Here is a 20,789-nt window from a genome sequence, read left to right as displayed (position 1 = left end):
TCTGGATTCAAAATCCAGTCTAATGCCAAATCCTATGATTTTCCATGCAACGGCACAGCCCGCAGCTCTGCCCCCAGGGTTCACTTGCCCATCCCTTTCATTTCTTTTTATTTGACAGGTTTATCTGCAAGTTGCATAACATGGACTCCAAGGGAGACTGATAATGGCCTCCTGAAAAAAGAGAGCAAGGAGGTGGAAAAAGAAAGAACAAAATTCTCTGAACCCCCCACCATATGCTGGTTCTTTATACCTGCTCATTTATTTACTTTTCCTAATGAGCTCATTATGCAAATGAGCAAACTGAGGCTCAGGAAGTCACATGACTTGCCTAGGCTCCCACATCAATAAGTGGTGGGGTCAAGATCCAGCCCCATGACCATCGAGCACCAAAACAGAAGCATAACACTTCCTGGAAAACAGTGAGGTTCTACTAACATAGCAGGACTCTGTTTCCAGAATTTAAGACTGTCCTCAGCATATTGTCCGTCCCATTGGGTACGGTGTCAGTATGAATGCAACAAGACTCTAAAAGCCGTGAACTCCTTGCAGGGACCATAGTCAACAGTCTTGTGATAGCAGTGTATGGTGACAGATGGTAGCCACACTATGGTGAGTGAAGCGTAACGCATGGACTTGTGGGATCACTACGTTGTATGCCTAAAACTAATGTCACATTGTCTGTCAACTATGCTTCAGTCCATCAGTCAATCAACACCTTGAACTTCTCACATCCGTGATATCAGGCACTGTGATGTGGCTCACTGAAGCTCACAGAGGAAACGCAGAGGTCACAGGCCAAAACCACATATCCAGCCATTCTCTAGAGGCTGATTGCCCATGACTGTGCTGCCCACAAGTTCTATATGGTAACAGGGAGCCCAGAAACCACCAATCCCACTGAACAAACGGAATCCATCTGCAAAACTTCTGTTAGGGAGAAATCGATGTCTAACCATTCTTTGGGCATGGAGCATGTTGGACCAACGTTGCACACAATGGGATAAAAGAAACTGGTTTTACATCAGAAATACAGTGAATACTAGTCGCTTTCTCCACTCAGGAGTTGTTCATTTCCTTCCGGCAACACCCCATATTTCCTCTGGGCCCCACCCTCCCCTGCTACTGATAGGTTGACTCTCACTCTGACTGCAGGGGAGGCAGGTGACCACACCCAGCCAATGGGTGGGTTTCCTTCCCCTTCTCAGTAATGTGTCCGGAGAAGCATGCAACCCAATGAGATCCAGCGAGACTTTTGATTGGACTGTAGGTCCGTCAGAGCGGACACCTTGCGCTCCGACTTCCAGCCTCGAGAACTGTGAGAAATAGATGGTTGCTGTTTAAACTATGCACTCTGCATCATTTCTTGTTATAGCAGCCCAAATGGAGTAAAATAAATACGAAATAAAGAAGGTTGTCCTAATGACATTGTTTGATCCCTGAATCCAGCCTGGCCCGGACTTTTCGATTCCCTGAGCTCATAAATACCCACTTTTTGCTCGAGTCAATTTGAGTGTATTTTCATATCACTTACAAGAGGAAAAAGTCTACAGTGAGTTGTCAAAGAAAATCTCTCTCCCTTGAGTCTTTGGGGCCTCAGAGTTAATGACAATCTGATAGAACTTAACTGGTTTCATGTGTTTGCTTAACTCTCTCCTCAGTTAAGTACTTCCCTGACTGATGTGTTTTCTTTTTTTTATTAATTGAACTATAATTGACATGCACAGTATTAGTTTCAGGTGTACAACATAATGATTCAATGTTTATATATATTGTGAAATGATCACCACAATAAGTTTAGTTAACATTCGTGACTGTATATAGTTACAGAATGTTTTTTTCTTGGGATGGGAACTTTTAAGATATACCCTCTTAGCAACTTTCAAACATGCAATACACTATTGTTAAGAATGGTTGCCATGGGGGCGCCTGGCTGGCTCAGTCAGTTAAAGCATCCAGCTCTTGGTTTCTGGCTCAGTTCCTGATCTCATGGTTGTGGCATCAAGCCCTGTGTCAGGCTCTGTGCTTAGCACGGAGTCTGCTTGTCCCTCTCCCTCTGCTCCTCCCACCTCATGCTCTCTCTCTCTCTAAAAGAAATAAATAATAAAATCTTAAAAAAAAAAAAAAAGTAAGGAAGAATGGCTGTCATGCTCTACATTACAACCCTGTGATTTATTTATTTAATAACTGGAGGTTTGTACCCTTTGACTTCCTTTACCCATTTTGCCCACCCCCATCGCCCACTTCTGGCAACCACCAATCAGTTCTCTATATTTATGAGCTTCGTTGTTGGTTTTTTGTTTTGTTTTGTTTTTTCTTTGTGTGTGTGTGTGTGTGTGTGTGTGTGTGTGTGGATTCCACATATAAGTGAGATTATATGGTGTTTGTCTTTCTCTATCTGACCTATTTCACTTAGCAAAATGCCCTCGAGGTCCATCCATGTTGTAGCAAATGGCAAGATTTCATTCTATTTTATGGCTGAATAATATTCCATTGTATATATATCACGTCTTTATCCATTCATTCGTGGATGAACATTTAGGTTGTTTTCATATCTTGGCTATTGTACACAATATTGTAGTGAACATGGGAGTGCATATACCTTTGTAAGTTAGTGTAGATGCACTTTCTTTCCATAAGGAAGTGAACTGCTGGATCATAAGGTAGTTCTATTTTTAATTTTTTTGAGGAGACTCCAAACTGTTTTCCATAACAGTAGTACCAGTTTATATTTCCACCAACAGTTGCACAAGAATTCCTGTTTCTCTACATCCTTGCCAACACTTGTTTTTTCTTGTCTTTTTGATAATAGCCATTCTAACAAATGTGAAGTGATATCTCAATCTCATTGTGGTTTTGGTTTGCATTTCCCTGATAATTAGTGATGTTGAGCATCTTTTCATTTACCTTCTGGCCATCTACATGTCTTCTTTGGAAAAATGTATATTCAAATCCTCTGCCCATTTTTTAATTGGGTTGTTTGGGGGTATTTTGCTATTGAGTTGTATAAGTTCTTTATATATCATGGATATTAACCCCTTATCAGATATGTGAGTTGCAAATATTTCCTCCCATTCAGTAGGCTGTGTTGTCTTTTCATTTTGTTGATGGCTTGAAGATTTTTAGTTTGATGTAGCCCTCCTTGCTTGTTTTTGCTTTTGATCCTTTTGTTTTTGTTGTCAAAAAAAAATCATTACCAAGACCAATGTCAAGGAGCTTACTGCCTATGTTTTCTTCTAGGAGTTTTATGGTTTCATGTTTCACATTTCGTTCTTTAATCCATTTTGAGTTAATTTTTGAATATGGTGTAAGACAGTGGTCCACTTTCATTCTTTTGCATGTGGCTGTCCAGTTTTCCCAACACCATTGATTGAAGAGACTGTTCTTTCTCCCATTGCATATTCTTGGCTCCTTTGTCGTGAATCAATTGAACATATATGTGTGGATTTATTTCTGGGCTTTCTAATCTGTTTCATTGGTCTAGGTGCTTGTTTTTATGCCAATACAATGTTATTGATGACTATAGCTTTGTAATAGAGTTTGAAATGAGAAAGTATGACACTTTCAGCTTTGTTCTTCTTTCTCAAGATTGCTTTGACTATTTGGAGTCTTTTGTGGTGCCACACAAACTTTAGGATTATTTGTTCTATTTCTGTGAAAAATGCCATTGGAATTTTGATAAGGATTGTGTTCAATCTGTATATTGCCCTGGGTAGTATGGGCATTTTAACAATATCAATTCTTCTAATCTATGAGCACAGAATATTTGTGTCTTCTTCAATTTCATTCATCAAATATCTTATAGTTTTCAGTGTATAGGTCTTTTGCCTCCTTAGTTAAACTTATTACTATTTTATTCTTTTTGATGGAATTATAAATGGTATTTTAAAAAAATGTCTCCTTCTAATCTTAGATCTGTACCTCTGAAACAAATAATGCAATATATGTTAAGAAAGAAAAAAAAGAAGAAAAAGAATGTAGCAGGAGGGGAAGAATGAAGGGGGGGAAATCGGAGGGGGAGAAGAACCATGAGAGACGATGGACTCTGAAAAACAAACTGAGGGTTCTAGAGGGGAGGGGGGTGGGAGGATGGGTTAGCCTGGTGATGGGTATTGAGGAGGGCACGTTCTGCATGGAGCACTGGGTGTTATGCACAAACAATGAATCATGGAACACTATATCTAAAACTAATGATGTAATGTATGGGGATTAACATAACAATAAAAACATTAAAAAAAAAAGAAAAAAAAATGTCTCCTTCTGATAGTACATTATTAGTGTAGAGATACACACACAACAACTTTCTGTATATTAATTGCCTATCCTACAACTTTACTGAATTCATTTATTGGTTCTCATAATTTTTGGTCTAATCTTTAAGGTTTTCTAAAGATAATATTATGTCATCTGTAAATAGTGACAGTTTTACTTCTTCCTTTTCGATTTGGATGATTTTACTTCTTTCCCTTGCCTACTTGCTCAAGCTAAAATTTCCAATACTATATTGAATAAAAGGATTGAGAGTGGGCACTCTTTCTTGATCCTGATCTTAGAAGAAGAGCTTTTAGCTTTTCATTGCTGAGTATGATGTTAACTGTGGGCTTGTCATATATCTTATTATCTTGAGATCTGTTCCCTCTATACCCTCTTTGTTGACAGTGTTCATCATGAATGGATGTTAAATTTTGTCAAATGCTTTTTCTGCATCTATTGAGATGACCATATGATTTTTATTCTCCATGTTGTTAATGTGGTATATCACATTGATCGATTTGTGGTTGTTTAACTATTCTTGCATCCATGGAATAAATCCACTTGATCATGGTGTATGATCCTTTTAGTATATTGTTGAATTCCATTTGCTAATATTTTGTTGAGGATCTGACCAATGTATTTTCTTTTTTTTTTTTATAAGTAGATTATTTCTGTTCTCTACTTCTATTTTTTTTTAAAGATTTTATTTATTTATTCATGAGAGACAGAGAGAGAGAGGCAGAGGCAGAGGGAGAAGCAGACTCCCCGCAGAGCAGGGAGGCTGATGCGGGACTCGATCCCAGGACCCTGGAATCATGACCTGAGCCGAAGGCAGACACTTAACCGACTGAGCCACCTAAGCGTCCTGTGACCAATGTATTTTCAACTGTGACTTTCTCCAACCCAGTAATCTTTGTCCCTCTCCCCTGCTCAATTTTTCATTTATCACTTTATGATATGCTACTTATTTTGCCTATTTGTTTTGTTCATTATCTGTCTCCTATAACTGGAAAGCAAGTCAGAGGACAGGGACTTTTTTTTGGTCTGTTTTATTCGTTACTATATCTCCACTGCCCACACAGAGCCTGGTACACAGTAAGAACTCAATGAATCCTGGTTTAGTGAGTGAATGAATACTTGAACAAGCAATACAAGAAGGAGTTGCAGATACATCAAAATACTCCCAGAGCCTTTGAATTCAGACAGACTTGTATTCAAATCTGGACTCCCCTGATTACTGGTGACACTGTGAAATTACTTAGTCTTACTGAGATTCAGACTCTCGCCTAAAAGCAGAGTGCAATAATAATTTACTCTCGGGATTATTTTTTTTTCTCTACTCTCGGGATTATTATGAGGTTAGATGAGATTACGACATCCTGCACTTGCCTGCCATATTGTAGGCCTACATTACAGGTTATTTACACATAGGGTAACTGGCTAGAATGAGAAAGAGAACTCACTAAACTGATACATGAGGAGATCTTGCTCATCTTTTATGAATCTATGACGGCTGAAGAAAAACCAAGGACAGATACTTGACTCAGTATGAGAACAAATATTTTTGGCCCATTTCTATCATGACTACCTGGTTTTAGAACGGCTGATCTAAGAAAGAAGAACTTTTGGATGATGTGGGAATTTTGATGGGGCACAGATGATAAATTGCTGGCTCCTGGCAAAAGATAACATGACTTTCATTATCTACTAATTTACTTAGTGTTGTGGACTAAAAGTTTAAGCCCCCCCAGCCAAATTTATATGTTGAAGCTCTAACCCCCAGTGTGATAGTCTTTGGAGATGGGGCCTTTGGGAAGTATTTAGGGTTAGGTGGGGTCATGAGGATGGATGCCTCATCATGGGTTAAGTGCCTTATAGGAAGAGACAGCAGAGAGCTTATCCTCTCTTTCTCTCCCCTGCCATGTGAGGGCATAACAAGAAGGCAGCCGTCTCCAAGTCAGGAAAAAAGATCTCAGCAGGACCTAACCATGCTGGCACCTTGACCTCAGACTTCCAGCCTTCAAAACTGTGAGAAAATAAATGTCTGCTGTTTAAGTCACCCAGCTAATGATATTTTGTTATGGCAACACAAGCCAACTAAAACACTTAGGTACTCTTCCTTTCTCATTGCACACATTTTAAAAAAAATGAGAATCTGTATAATAAAATAGTAAAGTGAAGACAAACAACCTGAGGACCAGGGAAAGTGTATATTAGCGTAGAAGGTATAAATGAAGGGGAAGAGCAAGTAGTTTATAAGGTAATACAGAGTTCTAGAACTGAGCTGTGATTTTGGCTACGAGCTTCCAGCCCACCAAAGAAAAAGAGTGGGCGGAGAACACTGCAGGGGTCAGCAAAGGACAGACTCTCATTGGCTTAACGTCTAAGGGTTTAGAAAGTCCTGGAGTCCAAGGACAGCATCATTTATTTAGCATTACATAAGGTGCAAGTACTTGTCTCCTCTGTTATGTGATTGGGGTCTTAACAAACATGCGCAAGTGAATAGGTTCAAATGAATACTTGAGCCTTCAAGGCAATCACTGAGAAGATATCCATTTGGGCTGCCAACCTCAGCTCCTCACGTTTAATGAAATGTCTCTTCTGGTCTCTCCCTTTGAGCTGCTGACAACTTCTTTAAAATAGATTCATATCTTTGTCCTGTGAGAGTGGATGTGATTTTTTTTTTTACGATTTTATTTTTAAGCAATCTCTACATACAACGTGGGGCTTGAACTCACAACCCTGAGATCAAGAGTCGCATGCTCCTCCAACTGAGCCAGCCAGGTGCCCCGAGAGTGGATATGATTTAAAAACAAGCAAACAAAAAAAACCAGTTCTGATTCTGGAGCCTTTTTAGGTCCTGTGCTAGACACCTCATGAATCTATCTCTACCCACAGCTCAATTCACTCTCTTCATTGTAAGAATGAGGAAGCCTGACTCACAGAGGTTAAGTGCCTTGCCCCCAGGCTCCCAGTAATAAGTAAAATAATTGGGACCCCACAGGCTCTGCTCCTTTCATTCCATGAGTGTTTCTCACATTTTACTCACTTATGTGCTCCCTTCACAATTTTTGTCTTACCCTTGTAATGTGGACTACTATTTAACATTTTCTAGCAAATGAACTCACTGCATTCTAAGCTTAACTTTTCCTTAAGCAATATCCATGAAATTATGGGTTTGATGTGCTTTATATATATATGTATATATATATAATGTATACATATAGTATATATGTAACTAAAAATATAGTTAATACAAATTAAAATAATTAAGTAACTATTAATTTTTTATTTTTAAAATGTGTGAGTACTACCTAACACATCCGACTTCCCACTAATGATATGCATAGCCAAACTTTGGAAAACACTACACTGTTTACGGAAGTTAAATAAGGTGGACATTGAGGTGCCTGGGTGGTGCAGTCAGTTAAGCATCTGACTTCGGCTCAGGTCATGATTTCAGGGTCCTGGGATGGAGCCCCACATCCGTCAGGGTTCCCTGCTCAGCAGGGAGTCTGCTTGTCCCTCTGCCCCTCCCCCCACTTGTGCTCATGCGCTCTCTCTCTCAAATAAATAAAATCTTTTAAATAAATAGATAAGGTGGACATTTCACTGGACAATACTGTTTGTTGTTGTTATTTTGGATTCTAAGGTAACAAGACCACTTTTCAAGCAAGGATCGTCAAGTATTTCTGACGGCAAAAAAAAAGTGAAAGTAGAGACCCCAAAATATTCTGAGTAGCCACAATGTTATCACAGGAGTGGTGGCTAGACTGGAAAAGGGTCTGCAGTGAAGGTGAATCTAGTCATTTGGATAAATAATGTTTTTGTATTTCTACTTCAAATAGGTATTTCTTGGAGGTTACACTTCAAACAATGCTTTGAATAGAAATCAAATAAAAAGCTTTGGACTTTGTTAATAACTACAAACAGACTAACGCCAAATCATATTTAAGTAAGGCCTCAATGGTGCCCTATGATGAAACAGAAGCAATAAGGTTAATTAAGTCTTTCTGTCCTATTATATACCTAGGGAACCCAACCCTCTCAGATTAAACAGCATTAAAGATAGAAGGACACATGGTGAGTTGAATTTATCCTCAGAATACTAATGAAATGCTCTTCTTGGGTTTTCCACGGGTTGATTTTAAAGTAGGTTTGAGCAGTAATCACAAGAGAGGGATCTTTTTTTTTTTTTCTAAAGATTTTATTTATTTATGTATTAGAGAGCGAGAGAGAGAGAAACAGCATGAGAGGGGAGAAGGTCAGAGGGAGAAGCAGGCTCGCCGCTGAGCTGGGAGCCCGATGTGGGACTCGATCCCGGGACTCCAGGATCATGACCTGAGCCGAAGGCAGTCGCTTAACCAACTGAGCCACCCAGGCGCCCGAGAGGGATCTTTTGATCTAACTAAATGGAAGGACAATCTCATTAGTGCTAAAGCAAGGAAGCCATCATTTGTTCGTGCAGCCAACGTTCATTGGAAGGATGCCTCGTAATGCTGGATATTGTGTTGTGTTCCGAGGTAATGTAATAAGATGTGTCCCTGTCCTCAGGGAGCTCAAATCTAGTGGGGAAAAACAAACAAATCAAACATAGAATGACGTGCTGTGTTCTGTGAGCCTAGAGGAAAGGAATAAAATACAGCCTGAGGAAGCCAAAGAAGGCTTCTCAGAGAAGAGGAGGGGCAGACCTAAGTGCTTAAGGATGCTGTGGAGCTTGTGATGGAGGTAATTTCAGGCAGAAGGACTAACTCCCACCTGGGAAAGCAGCGTCATGAAGGGCAAGATAATGGAATCAGGGATCAGGTGGTTCGTGGTAAACGAGTAATTTAGTATGGCTTCAGTGAAAAAGAGGAGAGGAAGTTGAAGGTGGAGATGGACCAGATGATGACAATACACAAGAGTGTATTCTGAGAGCAGTGGGAGTCACTCGAAGGTTGTAAGCAGATAAGACTTGGGTTTCTTGACCGTGGCTGCCAGGAATCCCCCGTGAGGGCTGCTCCTCTCCATTCTTGCAACTTTCCTGGGATGCATCTGGCATAGACCAGCAGCTGCCCTTACTGAGTTCTGGAGAGCAGGGGCTCTCTGGCATGGAATTTGGGTGACAGTAATTATAGATAATGGGCCTCAATTTGCCTGTCGGGGATTTGCACAGTTGGCTCTATCACTGGAATTTGAGGATTTCAGGTCCTGCATGTGCACCAAAGTCAGGCAGCCGAAGAAGCAGGAGTGGCCACAGTTTCCCATCGACTCATTAAGTTGACCTGGGAAATAGCTCTGTGCCTTTCTGTAGCTGCGACCCTTCCTTGAGGAGTGGGCATTCCCTGAGCAAGCCCATCCTCCCAGAAAAGGTTTGGAGCCACTTTTCTCAGGCACCAGGTCTGGGAGGCTAAGGAACAGGACCTGCTGTTACAGTGATACTATGGCATTCTTCTGGAGTCTCTGACTGGGAAGAACTGGGTGCCTCCAGATTCCGGGCTCTAACTCAGGCTGACACACCTCACACTTCACTGCCTGGCAGCCAATTTAAAAAAAAAAAGTGCCTTGAATACAAATATTTCAGCTTTGCTTAGGGCAATCGTCTTGGAAGCTCTTGCTTCATTACTGCTTTTGTTTTTTATGCCCTCTTCGGGTCCAGGATCAACTCATTTTGTTTTCTATCCTTCTGGTTTGGTCTTCTGTTCTTATCCCAGCACTGACCCTGCTACTTACCTATTTAACAAATATTAATGTAGTATTTGGCCATCTACCAAGTAAGGTTCTAAATGCCTTATGTTGATTAATTCATTTATTCCTCATACCAAAAGTATGGAATAAGTACAGACAAGGGAGCTATTGTTAGACCCATTTTACAGATGAGAAAATGAGGCAGCCAGTAGTGGAACTCAGATTTGAACCAGGCAGTGTCGCTCCAAAGTCCATGCCATACTTCATTGGATCTGGATAAATTTAAATTTTCCTTAGCACCAGAGATAATGTTTTCTAGGCACTTTCTTGGTACTAGGCGCTTGGCATGTGTGATCTCCTCCAATCCTCAGAGATAGATACAGATAAGAGAACCAAGTCATACTGACCTAGCCACCTTAAACAAGATGATTCCCATAGTAAATGGAAGAGCTGCTGTCCATTGAGCCCAACAGAGCTCTTTATCCCCAATTTCTGCTGCTTTCCCCCAGGACCTAATTCGCTCCTGTACTGACTGCTTTGGGTATTCTTAGCTAGAGTCAGTCCCTGGGACCCAACTACCATGACACTAGACACACCCCTAGCCCACTCAAGGGGAGCATACAACCTGCCACACCCTCAGAAGGCGGAAACTTAACCTTGTAGCCTGCTCTGTGAAAGCCACCTTCTCACTGCTTCAAAGGCTCTCTTAATAAAACTAGCTATAACAATTATATTTGCCATTTATGAAACGCTTTCTAATGCACCAGGCACACTATTTACAATATTCCTAACCATTGTGACAATGCTACAAGGTAAATATTGTTACAGTTCTTCCGCAGGTGAGGAAAGGTTCAAAGAGGTTAATCAACTTGCTCGCCATCACACAATTATTCAGATGTGCCAGCTCCAAAATCTATGTATTTTTTTACTATGCTTGGCTTCCTCTCTTTTGAACTAGATCCAGGACAAAGCTTTCCAAGGGCTGGGAAGATATAAACAGGGTGAAAGAGAATAGGTTCCAGCTTGGGTTAGGGGGACATTTCTTTCTTTTCTTTTTTCTTTCTTCCTCCCCACCTCCTCTCCCTGCTTCTTTCCTTCCTTCCTCTTTTTAATTAAGAAAAATGAAACAGTGAATAACAAAGCTAGCAGAAGCCATAGACTTGGCCTTCTATCGTCTTTAAAATCCAACCATGCGCAGTCATGATTGCTGACAATAAAATCCCAACCCAGTGTGAATCAGCACAGAGAAAAAGCAAAAGAGGGCAGGGCTGGGGCTTGGTGCTCAGCGTTAGCCCCAAAGTTATGAGTCAGAGAAGCCTCAGAATAATCTCCTGCCAAGTTAATCCCAGGCCAGGGTTTGCCAAGATGCAGCTGGTTTCACAAACTCCAGAGGCCCGGAGTGGACTGCCCTGGGGAGAAAGGGCAGTTCTAGCCAGGCCTGAGAGAGACAAACCTCGACCACATTGAACCACGTTGGTGGCACCTGCTCTTCACTGTCCCCGGGCACTCAGGAAAGTGCGTATAATGCCTCCAAAATGGAGGCACAGATGTGTTTGTGTTATTAAATAACATCTGAGATGTGAACTAGCCAAAAATAAAATGTTAATAGAATGACCGCATGTTCTTCTAAAAACAAAGGCATGAGTTTGTAGAGACGTAAACAAAATGAGAAAGGCTTGCCCCAGTTTGTCCTTGATCGCTCTCCCATTATGTCCAGTCCACCTTTTTTTTAAACTGAAGTATAGTTGATACACAATGTTACATTCATTTCAGGTGGACAACACAGTAACTGGATGAGTCCACACCTGATGTTGTGCCCCCCACAGGTGTAGCTAACATCTGTCACTTATAAGGCTATTACAACACCATCAACTCCATTCCCTGTGCTATGCCTTTCATCCCCATATCTCCAGGTCTGCTTCTTTCTCTGCATTAAAACTTTGCAAGGAAATTTAGGGGTCAGAGGGTGTCCAACCTTGTGTTCCAACCCCAGACAGATCTAGGCTCCTGTGGGTCTCAAAAATCTGCATTTCTTTCTTTCAAAGGACAGCAACCAGGAAATGTTCTCCTCACCCAGATCCTCCCAGAGAAAGAAAAAGGAGTTATGTGTTCATGTTGTGTGGAAATAGGGGATTTTAGCATCATAAAGATCTGAAAAGGAGGAATCCCAGCTCTGCTACTTCTTGGGTGCACGGGATTTGAGCAGCTTATTCATCCGAGGCAGCGAAGAAAATAAGAACTTACTCTGGAAAGTTGTAGGGAGGATTACGTGAGAAAAAGCATGTGAATGTGCCCTGGACAGTGTCTAGGTCATGGTTATATCTTGGTCACCCAATCTCCTAGGCTGACCTGTTCTTCTTTGTGTATTATCAAGTCCTTTTGAAGAGCCCCCGTGTCATCTGTTTTTCCTAACATAGGGCTTATTGATCAGAAAGGCACTGGGCATTCCGGGATACTCTGGTTCCAGAAACAGAATGAGCAATTCAATTATTCTTTCATTCAATAAAAATTATTAGGCACATTTTTGGTGTTAGGGACGGAACCAGGAAGGAGCTGGGGATATATACATGAGAGGCGAGTGTCTGTTTAGAGGGGGAAACAGATAAGTAAGGCTATTTATTGCTGTGAGATCTGTAAGGGCAAAAACAGCACCAAGCATGTTCCAGGAAGAGCACCTAAATGGGATTCTCCGGATCTGCTTGAGGTGTGTGGAGTGAGTTGGGGCGGAGTAAGGTGTGGTGGGTATTGGGGGCAGGTGAGAGCCTGAAATGACAAGCAGCAGTGGACCAGGTGGAGGAGGAAGAGAAGGATCGGCTCTCCCTGCAGAGGGAAGAGCAGGTGCCTGGGCACAGTGAGTGCCATTACCCTTGGTTCTGACCTCAGGACCAGAGGGATTGTGGGGGGTGGGGCCCAGGCAGAGGCTGGTGGGGTGGGTAGAGGTTGGATTGCAAAGGGCCTAGGGAGCTAAGCTATGAAATTTGGACTTTATTTTATTTTTTTTTAAAGATTTTATCTGTTTATTTGAGAGAGAGAGAGAACATGAGTGGGGGGGAGGAGCAGAGGGAGAGGGACAAGCAGACTCCGCGCTGAATGCGACACAAGGCTCGATCTCAGGACTCTGAGATCATGATCTGAGCTGCAATCAAGAGTCACCCAGGAGCCCCAAAATTTGGACTTTAAAGTGAAATGTGTGGAGAGTCTTTGAAGCATTCCAAGCAGGAGGGTAACATGATCGGAGTTGCTTTTTAAAATTGCCATGACACAATTTCTGTCCACAGATTCGATTTGTTTTCACAAATTCATGACACTACCCCAACAGAAAAGAACAAGTTACATCTTCAAAAAATAAAACTGTGAAAGAACGGGGCGCCTGGGTGGCTCAGTCCGTTAAGCGTCTGCTTTTGGCTCAGGTCATGATCCCAGAGTCCTGGGATGGAGCCCTGCATCAGGCTCCCTGCTCAGAGGGAAGCCTGCTTCTCCCTCTCCCTCTGCTGCTCCCCCTGCTTGTGCTCTCTCTCTCTCTCTCTCAAATAAATAAATAAAATCTTTAAAAAATTATCAAAGAACCTCATGCTAGATGGGATTTGGGGTTCATTTGGTTGTGGTGGTGGTGGTGGTAGCATTGGACTTGAATGGGAATATTGACTCAGACCCGATCAGTAGGCTCTCTTTTTACCTGTAGGACCAAAGCCAGGGTTATTAGAACAGGAACAGGACTTTTAAGATTTTTGTTTTTCCACCAAATCTTCCCTCTGAAAAAACAGGTTCTCAGAGATCTGTCTGGCATGAGACAGCACGCGGGCTGTCACCCAACCCTGAAATTTATTAGCAGAAGCAGTTTATAGCTACAGATTCTGGCCGTTAAGGCATCCCAGTGCTTGCCCTCTATTTCTGGCCCTAACCAAAGCTGTTAGCATCTCACTTCCAAATGCATTGAGTTCGTGTAATTAAAAAAATATTATAATAGTGAGAAATCTATAGAAGTGCCCTGAAAATCTGATGACCTCATACTTGGTAGCTCCACGACATTTAGGAACATTTGTTTTTAATCACTGTCACTTCTTTTGATCAAATGTACTGTCAGGGCTTGGGAGTTTCAAGGGCAATTTGTCCTACCAAACAGGACCCATTTATCTGAGCCTTTGTCTCCATAACCTAAACACAACACGCCCACATATAATAAAAATCCCACTGATGCCGGCAACAGGCAAGATCTGGAAAGCACACTTGGAAAGTGGATTAAAAAAAAAAAAAGCCCAAACTTTCTGTGTTGCAATCCTATACTGCCCTCAGTCCCTGGAAGGCTTTTCTAATATGACATTTGTCTTGGCAGATAAAGTGTCACATATTAAGCAGGTGATAAGTGGGCATAACTCAATAGAAGCATTTGGGAAAGCAAGTCAGAGACAAATGACAAGCTGGAATGTGTAACTGTCAGCACACACACAGGCCAGGGTCCCAACATAAAAGTTATTTTGAAGGCTTCTCTCTGACTTGGCAACCCTGCGGAAGTTAGACTGGTTTGGGCTGACTTTTAAAATCTGTCTCCGTGAGTGTGTGTGTGTGTGCGTGTGTGTGTGTGTGCGTGTGTGTGTGCACGCACGTGTGTGTGTTTTATACAGCTGCTCTGTTTCCATCACGGAATACTTAAGGTAGAAAATCAGGAAGGAGTGTTGTACTAAAAATGAAAAGAGAGAGACGAGGATCTTCAAGAGAAAAACAAAGAGAATAAACCAGATTTCCAAACAGACCTGATACATACTCCAAGAGACCAGCTAAAATCACCCCAGCTAAACAGTGTCCTGTGTCACAAGATTTGTCTCCAATGTACGCAGAGGCCAAACCTCCAGTCATTGCTCAGTTGGGAATTATACACCCACTGGGGTCTGAAGGTCAACATTTAAGTGCCTTAACAAAGGGCCTCCTCAAGCTAATGCGATGAAGACCCATCAAATCCAAATAGAAGCCAGAAAGGGGGAAAGAAAACAAAATCAAATAGTTCTTTTGTAAACTTCAATGAATTGGGGCGCCTGGGTGGTTCAGTGGTTGGGCGTCTGCCTTCGGGTCAGGTCATGATCTCAGGGTCCTGGGATCGAGCCCCACATCGGGCTCTCCGCTCTGCGGGAAGCCTGCTTTTCCCTCTCCCACTCCCCCTGCTTGTGTTCCCTCTCTCGCTGTGTCTCTCTCTGTCAAATAAATAAGTAAAATCTTAAAAAAAAAAAAAATTTCAATGAAGTTTCACAAATTGGGACAGAGATGTGATATTTTAAAAACATTCTCTTAAAGGCCCAGTTCTGGATGAGTGGGTTTCCACATGTAGGCAGTTTTGGCATTTGCCAGGTGCTTGCTTTGTGTGACGGGAAGTGGATGCATGGCTAGAGGACAGCGAGGGGCGGGGAGTGAAGGCCAGCCTGCAGCCCGTACCTGTTTCCAAGGCTTCCTAAGCTCCAAAGGTCTTGGGTTAGAGACATGTTGACACATTGGTGAAAGCAGCTCCCAAAAAGAAGTGAGACCGAGAACTACCTTTCTGCGAGATGGTGACTAATCTGACTCTTCCCAGACTGGGAACTTCATGGAGGTGCTGTGCTTGAGCTGGCTTTTCAGCTTTGTGGAATTAGCCCTCAGAGATGCAGTGGGAGGGGATTAGGTGGAGAGGCAACCACATCAATGGCGACAAGAGAGAAGAAACCAGAGGACATGTTCTGGGCGTGTGAATCTAGAGAGTCAGAAGGACTTGGCATCAGTCTGGATGTTTGGGGCAGGGCAGAGGGAGGTACCAGAGGTGACTTGCAGGTTTCAGCCCAAATGGTGACCTTCAGTGAAGGACGGAACATGGGAAAAAGAACGAATTTGGGAGGGAAGGTGATTAAGATAGGTGTCTATTAATTTCGCCTTCCCAGCATCCATCCCACCTGCTTCTGGCCACTGTATGTCAGTTTCCCTCTCAACACACACCCCTTCCCACACTCTGAATTCATGTGGTGTAACCAACACCATCTTTGGTTCAACGGGAGGACATGCGACCCAGGTAAAACTAATGAGAACATTTCGTCTCCCAGGCAGTGAGGGCTGAGTCCATAAATTTCCTATGGTATTGCTTATGAATGCTAATATAATGGGGGGATGGTGGAATTTTAAGCTGTGTTTGCACAGCGATTTGTCAGATTGAGAGATCATCAAAAAATGGGAAGATGATGAGGATTATGGGGAGCTAAGTCTTCTTCGATGACCTCCCTGCAGTGCCATGGCATCACCACTGTTGATTCAGAGATGGACATGTGATCAAAGTCTGGCCAATGAAAGAGAGCCCTGAGACATTTGATGAAAGTATTGGGGTTCAGAAACTCTCATTTCATTGGGGGTATGAAGCTGATGAAATAGGGTCCTGGAGCTTCTCGTGGTTATATTGTCACTGTGACAGAAGAGCTTTCAGAGAAAGAAACCAAGACAGAGGATAGCAGAGCCAAGAGAGGGAGATGGGGAGAGACAAAGAAGGTGGTGAAGAGAGACAGATTCCTAATGGTACTTTTGGATCATTTGCTGGAAATCTATCTCCAGACTTAAATTTTCCTTTTTATTTTTTTCTTGAGCCAGTGGACCAAAAGAGTCTTAATGAATACAAAGATGCTGTTTCTGGACATATATGTTTAAGGTACTGGGAGGCCCCCAGGCAGTCAATAAAGGAGAATTAGTGCCTTAAATACTAGATAAGGTGCCTTGAGCTCTTGATAAAGACCTGGCAGTCATTCACGTGATTAAAGCAATAAGAGCCCACATTTGTCACATTCTTGCTGGGTGCCGGGTAATGTTCTCAAGGGCTTCATCTATATTCTCTCATTCACTCATCAGATTGTGCACTTAAAAATGGATATAGTTATTGCATGCATATTTTACCTAAATGAAGCTGAAGGCAGTTGACGTGGAGGTAGAATGAGTGGCTGCGAAGCTCAAAAGCATGATGGTGAAGGACAGAACAGAGATGGCACAATGTCTTACATGTGTATCTGGGTCAGCAGCTTTATTTATTTATTTTGAGAATAGGTGAAACTTGAGCAAGCTTGAAGGCAGAGGATAAGGACTAAAGATGTAAAACAGAAAGCATAAATTATAAAATAAAATTCCAGAGAGGACTGAAATAAATGCTATTAAGCAGGAGGGTTAGACGGTGAAAGTCTTCCTGGGAAAAGTGGCCAGCCGAAGAGTGGGCACTCGGATCCGATGTTCTCGGAAGTGGAAGACCTACCTGTTTAACATGCAGGAAGTTAGAGGCTTTGTGCAGGGATTTGGGTTTAGGTAGAGAAGAAGTTTAATGTCGTTTTTGTGCAAGTGGACAATGCAAGTCAATTACTTTTGGATTCCCTGCTATGGTGGTTAGTAGTATTCAGTAAGCAGTGGGGAGCCATTGAAGTTTTTTGAGCAGGGAAGGGACAGGGAGGGCCGTACTCGAGGAAAATCATTCTGTAGCAGAGAGAAATATGGACCGGTTGGGAGGTTTTAGAGGCAGGGAAGCTGGTGGCGGGGGGCGGGGGGGGGGGTTGTGGGAGAATGATTGCAATCACCTGGTCAAAAGTTGGTTAAATGAACACGAGAAAAGCAGGAAAGGAAACACTGGCCTTGGTTCGTGAAAGTGATTGTGGCAGAACGAAGAAAAGGCAGAACAGACTGTTGGAAATGACTGTGTGGAACTGAGCAGGTGGGAAAGCAAGAATCAGAGCAAAGGAGGGAGAGAAGATCTCCCTTTTGGAACTGGGTTCCATGGTTCAGCAGACTATCCAGGTGAAGAGGTGCTTGCGGCCGGTGGGAATGCAGGTTGAAATCTCACAAGAGTGACCACATGAGGCTGGAGATGAGATTCCTGAAGCATCTGCTTTCCTCTCTTGACTCGGAAATGTTGACAATGTGGGTGTATCGGTCAGCTCAGGCTGCTATAACAAAATCTCACTGACTGGGCGACTTAAAAAACAGACATTTATTTTTGCACTTCTGGAGGCTTGAAAGTCCAAGATCAAGGAGCTAGAAGATTTGGTTCTTTGTGAGGGTCCTCTTCCTGGCTAGCAGATGATCCTTTTCACTGTATCCTCACATTAGCAGAGAAAGGATGCTCTGGTGTCTCTTCTTCTTATTGGGGCACAACTCCCATCATGGGGGCTCCATCCTCATGACCCCATCTAAACCTAATTACCTCCCAAAGCCCTACCTCCTCGTATCATCACACTGGGACTTAGGGCTTCAACATACAGGTTTAAGGGGGCACAAACATTCCGTCCATAACAGTGCATAGATAGGGAATGATGCTTCTAATCAACTATACCTAGACTGTTCTTTCTGGAAGATGAATGGAATGGATTCAGGCATTGTTTCTCAAAATGAGTCCTTAGCATGATATAAGATATTAGTGAATTTTCCAAGAGAAATCAGTTTCATGATCAAATAAGTTTCATAAATATAGGACTAAACAAAGCTGAACAGTTTTTTATTTTTTATTTAGTTTTTAATTTTTTTTTTTAAGATTTTATTTATTTGCGAGAGAGAGAATGAGAGACAGAGAGCATGAGAGGGAGGAGGGTCAGAGGGAGAAGCAGACTCCCTGCTGAGCAGGGAGCCTGATGTGGGACTTGATCCCGGGACTCCAGGATCATGACCTGAGCCGAAGGCAGTCGCTTAACCAACTGAGCCACCCAGGCACCCACTGAACAGTTTTTTAAATGCAGGACTTCTCAGAGTCTTAGTATATACTGGAAGTATGCACAGTGAATCCTCAAGAGGACAGGGATATAGAATATAAAGTATTTCTTCTATCCCCTGAAACAGACAATGCTTTTTCTAAGGAATAGTTCCAGAAACTAGTGTTTTCAAGGGTAGCACTTTATTTTTTTAAAATTTTATTTATTTAAGTAATCTCGATACCCAACGTGGTGCTCAGCCTCATGACCCTGAGATTAAGAGCCAAATGCTCTTCCAACTGAGCTGGCCAGGAGCCCCTCAAGAAGGGTAGCATTTTAAAAGAAATCAGTTAAAATGAGCCAAACAGACCTCTGTGATGGGATGCAATAAGGATATAACATCACTTAGATAGTATTCTTGCCCCCACAAAAATTAACCTGATTCTACCAAGGAGGGCCAATAACACAAAATTTAGATTGTGCAGTAAATTAAAAAACAACCTAAATAAGGTCAAATAAGTCAAGGTCATCTAAGGCAAAAACCAAAAACCAAAAAAAAAGGGGGGGGGATTTTTCTAAATTAAAGGAGTCTAAAGAGTCATTATTAATAAATGCAAAGCATGAGCCTTGATCAGATCCTCCATGAAAAAAATAAGCACAGCTGTAAAGACAACTTGTTGTCTTATGAGGACAACTGGTGAAGTTTGAATATGAACTCTACATTGGATAATAAAAAGTAGGGAAGAAAATAAGGGTCTAACTCAATCATAGTGAATTGCCCCACTTTTTCCTGAAGTACTTTGGTATCTGGGAATCTATATACCATAAGACCTAAAAACATGAAGAGTACAAGTGGTGTATTTGTTCTATTAAAAAAAAAAGAAAGCTGGTTGAAGCTATACTGAAACTGTAGTTACTGGTAACAGTTGTGTGTAAATGAAAATTTCTCTTTTAATATTGCAAATTCCATGTAATTTGGGGGAAGATATTATATTAAAAATGAAAACAAAATTAAAAAAAAATCTGCCCAAGCAAACCCAAATTTGGGTTTCACATGAGTTGCTGGTCTCCATTTCTATTAAATGCTGTTTAAGGGCTCAAAAAACATGATGTTTCTCCAACACCAGCTTCAAAAGCCTACCATTATAAATAATTGGGGATAATTATGAGAGCAGCTGAATAAACTGGAAAAGGCTGAGCATAAAGAGAAAAGCAATAGGATGAAATGTGTGGTTCTTGAGCCAGCCCATAAATCTCTCTGGAATCAGAATAACAGTCTCCACCTTCACCAAACTGGAACCCATGTTCAAAGTAAACACCAAACCATACCTAACTGAATCAAAACAAGGTTACCCCAAAGAGTGACTCTGGTTTTCCTTTCCAGTGATGGGGAGGGAGTCTCTGGACCCTATTATATCCCTAAAATTAAATCCCCTTGTCTCCAGACTGAGAAATATGGCCATAACTTCTTTTGAGGCCAGGGTGGTCCCTTAACCCCGAGGCTTTAGTGATTCTGTCCCTGGCATCAATCCCATGGCCCTTAACTCTTCTACCATTGGAAATGTAATGACTTTAGAAGCTTAACTTGAACCCATGAGCAGCCTTTAAGCAAATCTATTATTTGAAGTGTCATTATGGAGAAAAGCAAGGTTTCAGAAATTAAATAAATTGTTCTATCCTAAGCAGGGCATCTGGCGTGTATTAATTAAAGGCTCAGAAACTCTTCGGGGCAGATGAGGTGGCTGCCACATCTATTGGAGAGGTCAATGCATGACAATATGTACTTTTTGCTGGAAACTTTCTATTATAATTGTGGTGAGGTACATGTTTCCCTTAATTTCCCTAATAGCACTTTTTTTTGCATCATCAGATCTACTTCTGGACTGTCATTGTCTGTAGAGGGAGAAGTGGAGAAGGTATTTAAAGTTGGCAGAGCACTCTGTGGCAGGCCAAGTGCTAAGGGTTATGCACATGTTGTTTTATGAATTTGCCAGTGTGTGGCTATTGGGTAGGAGTGATCACTTTACAAAGAATTTGAGCATCCAGGATTTAAAACCAGCCCTGGCTGCTTCTAAAACCCTGGTCTTTTTTTTTTTTTTTTTTTTTTAAAGATTTTATTTATTTATTTGAGAGAGAGAGAATGAGAGAGAGTGAGCACATGAGAGGGGGGAGGGTCAGAGGGAGAAGCAGACTCCCTGCCGAGCAGGG

The sequence above is a fragment of the Halichoerus grypus genome, chromosome 8, assembly GCF_964656455.1.
Source record: "Halichoerus grypus chromosome 8, mHalGry1.hap1.1, whole genome shotgun sequence".
Taxonomy (NCBI): Eukaryota; Metazoa; Chordata; class Mammalia; order Carnivora; family Phocidae; genus Halichoerus; species Halichoerus grypus.
Note: the sequence above shows the minus strand (reverse complement) of the source record.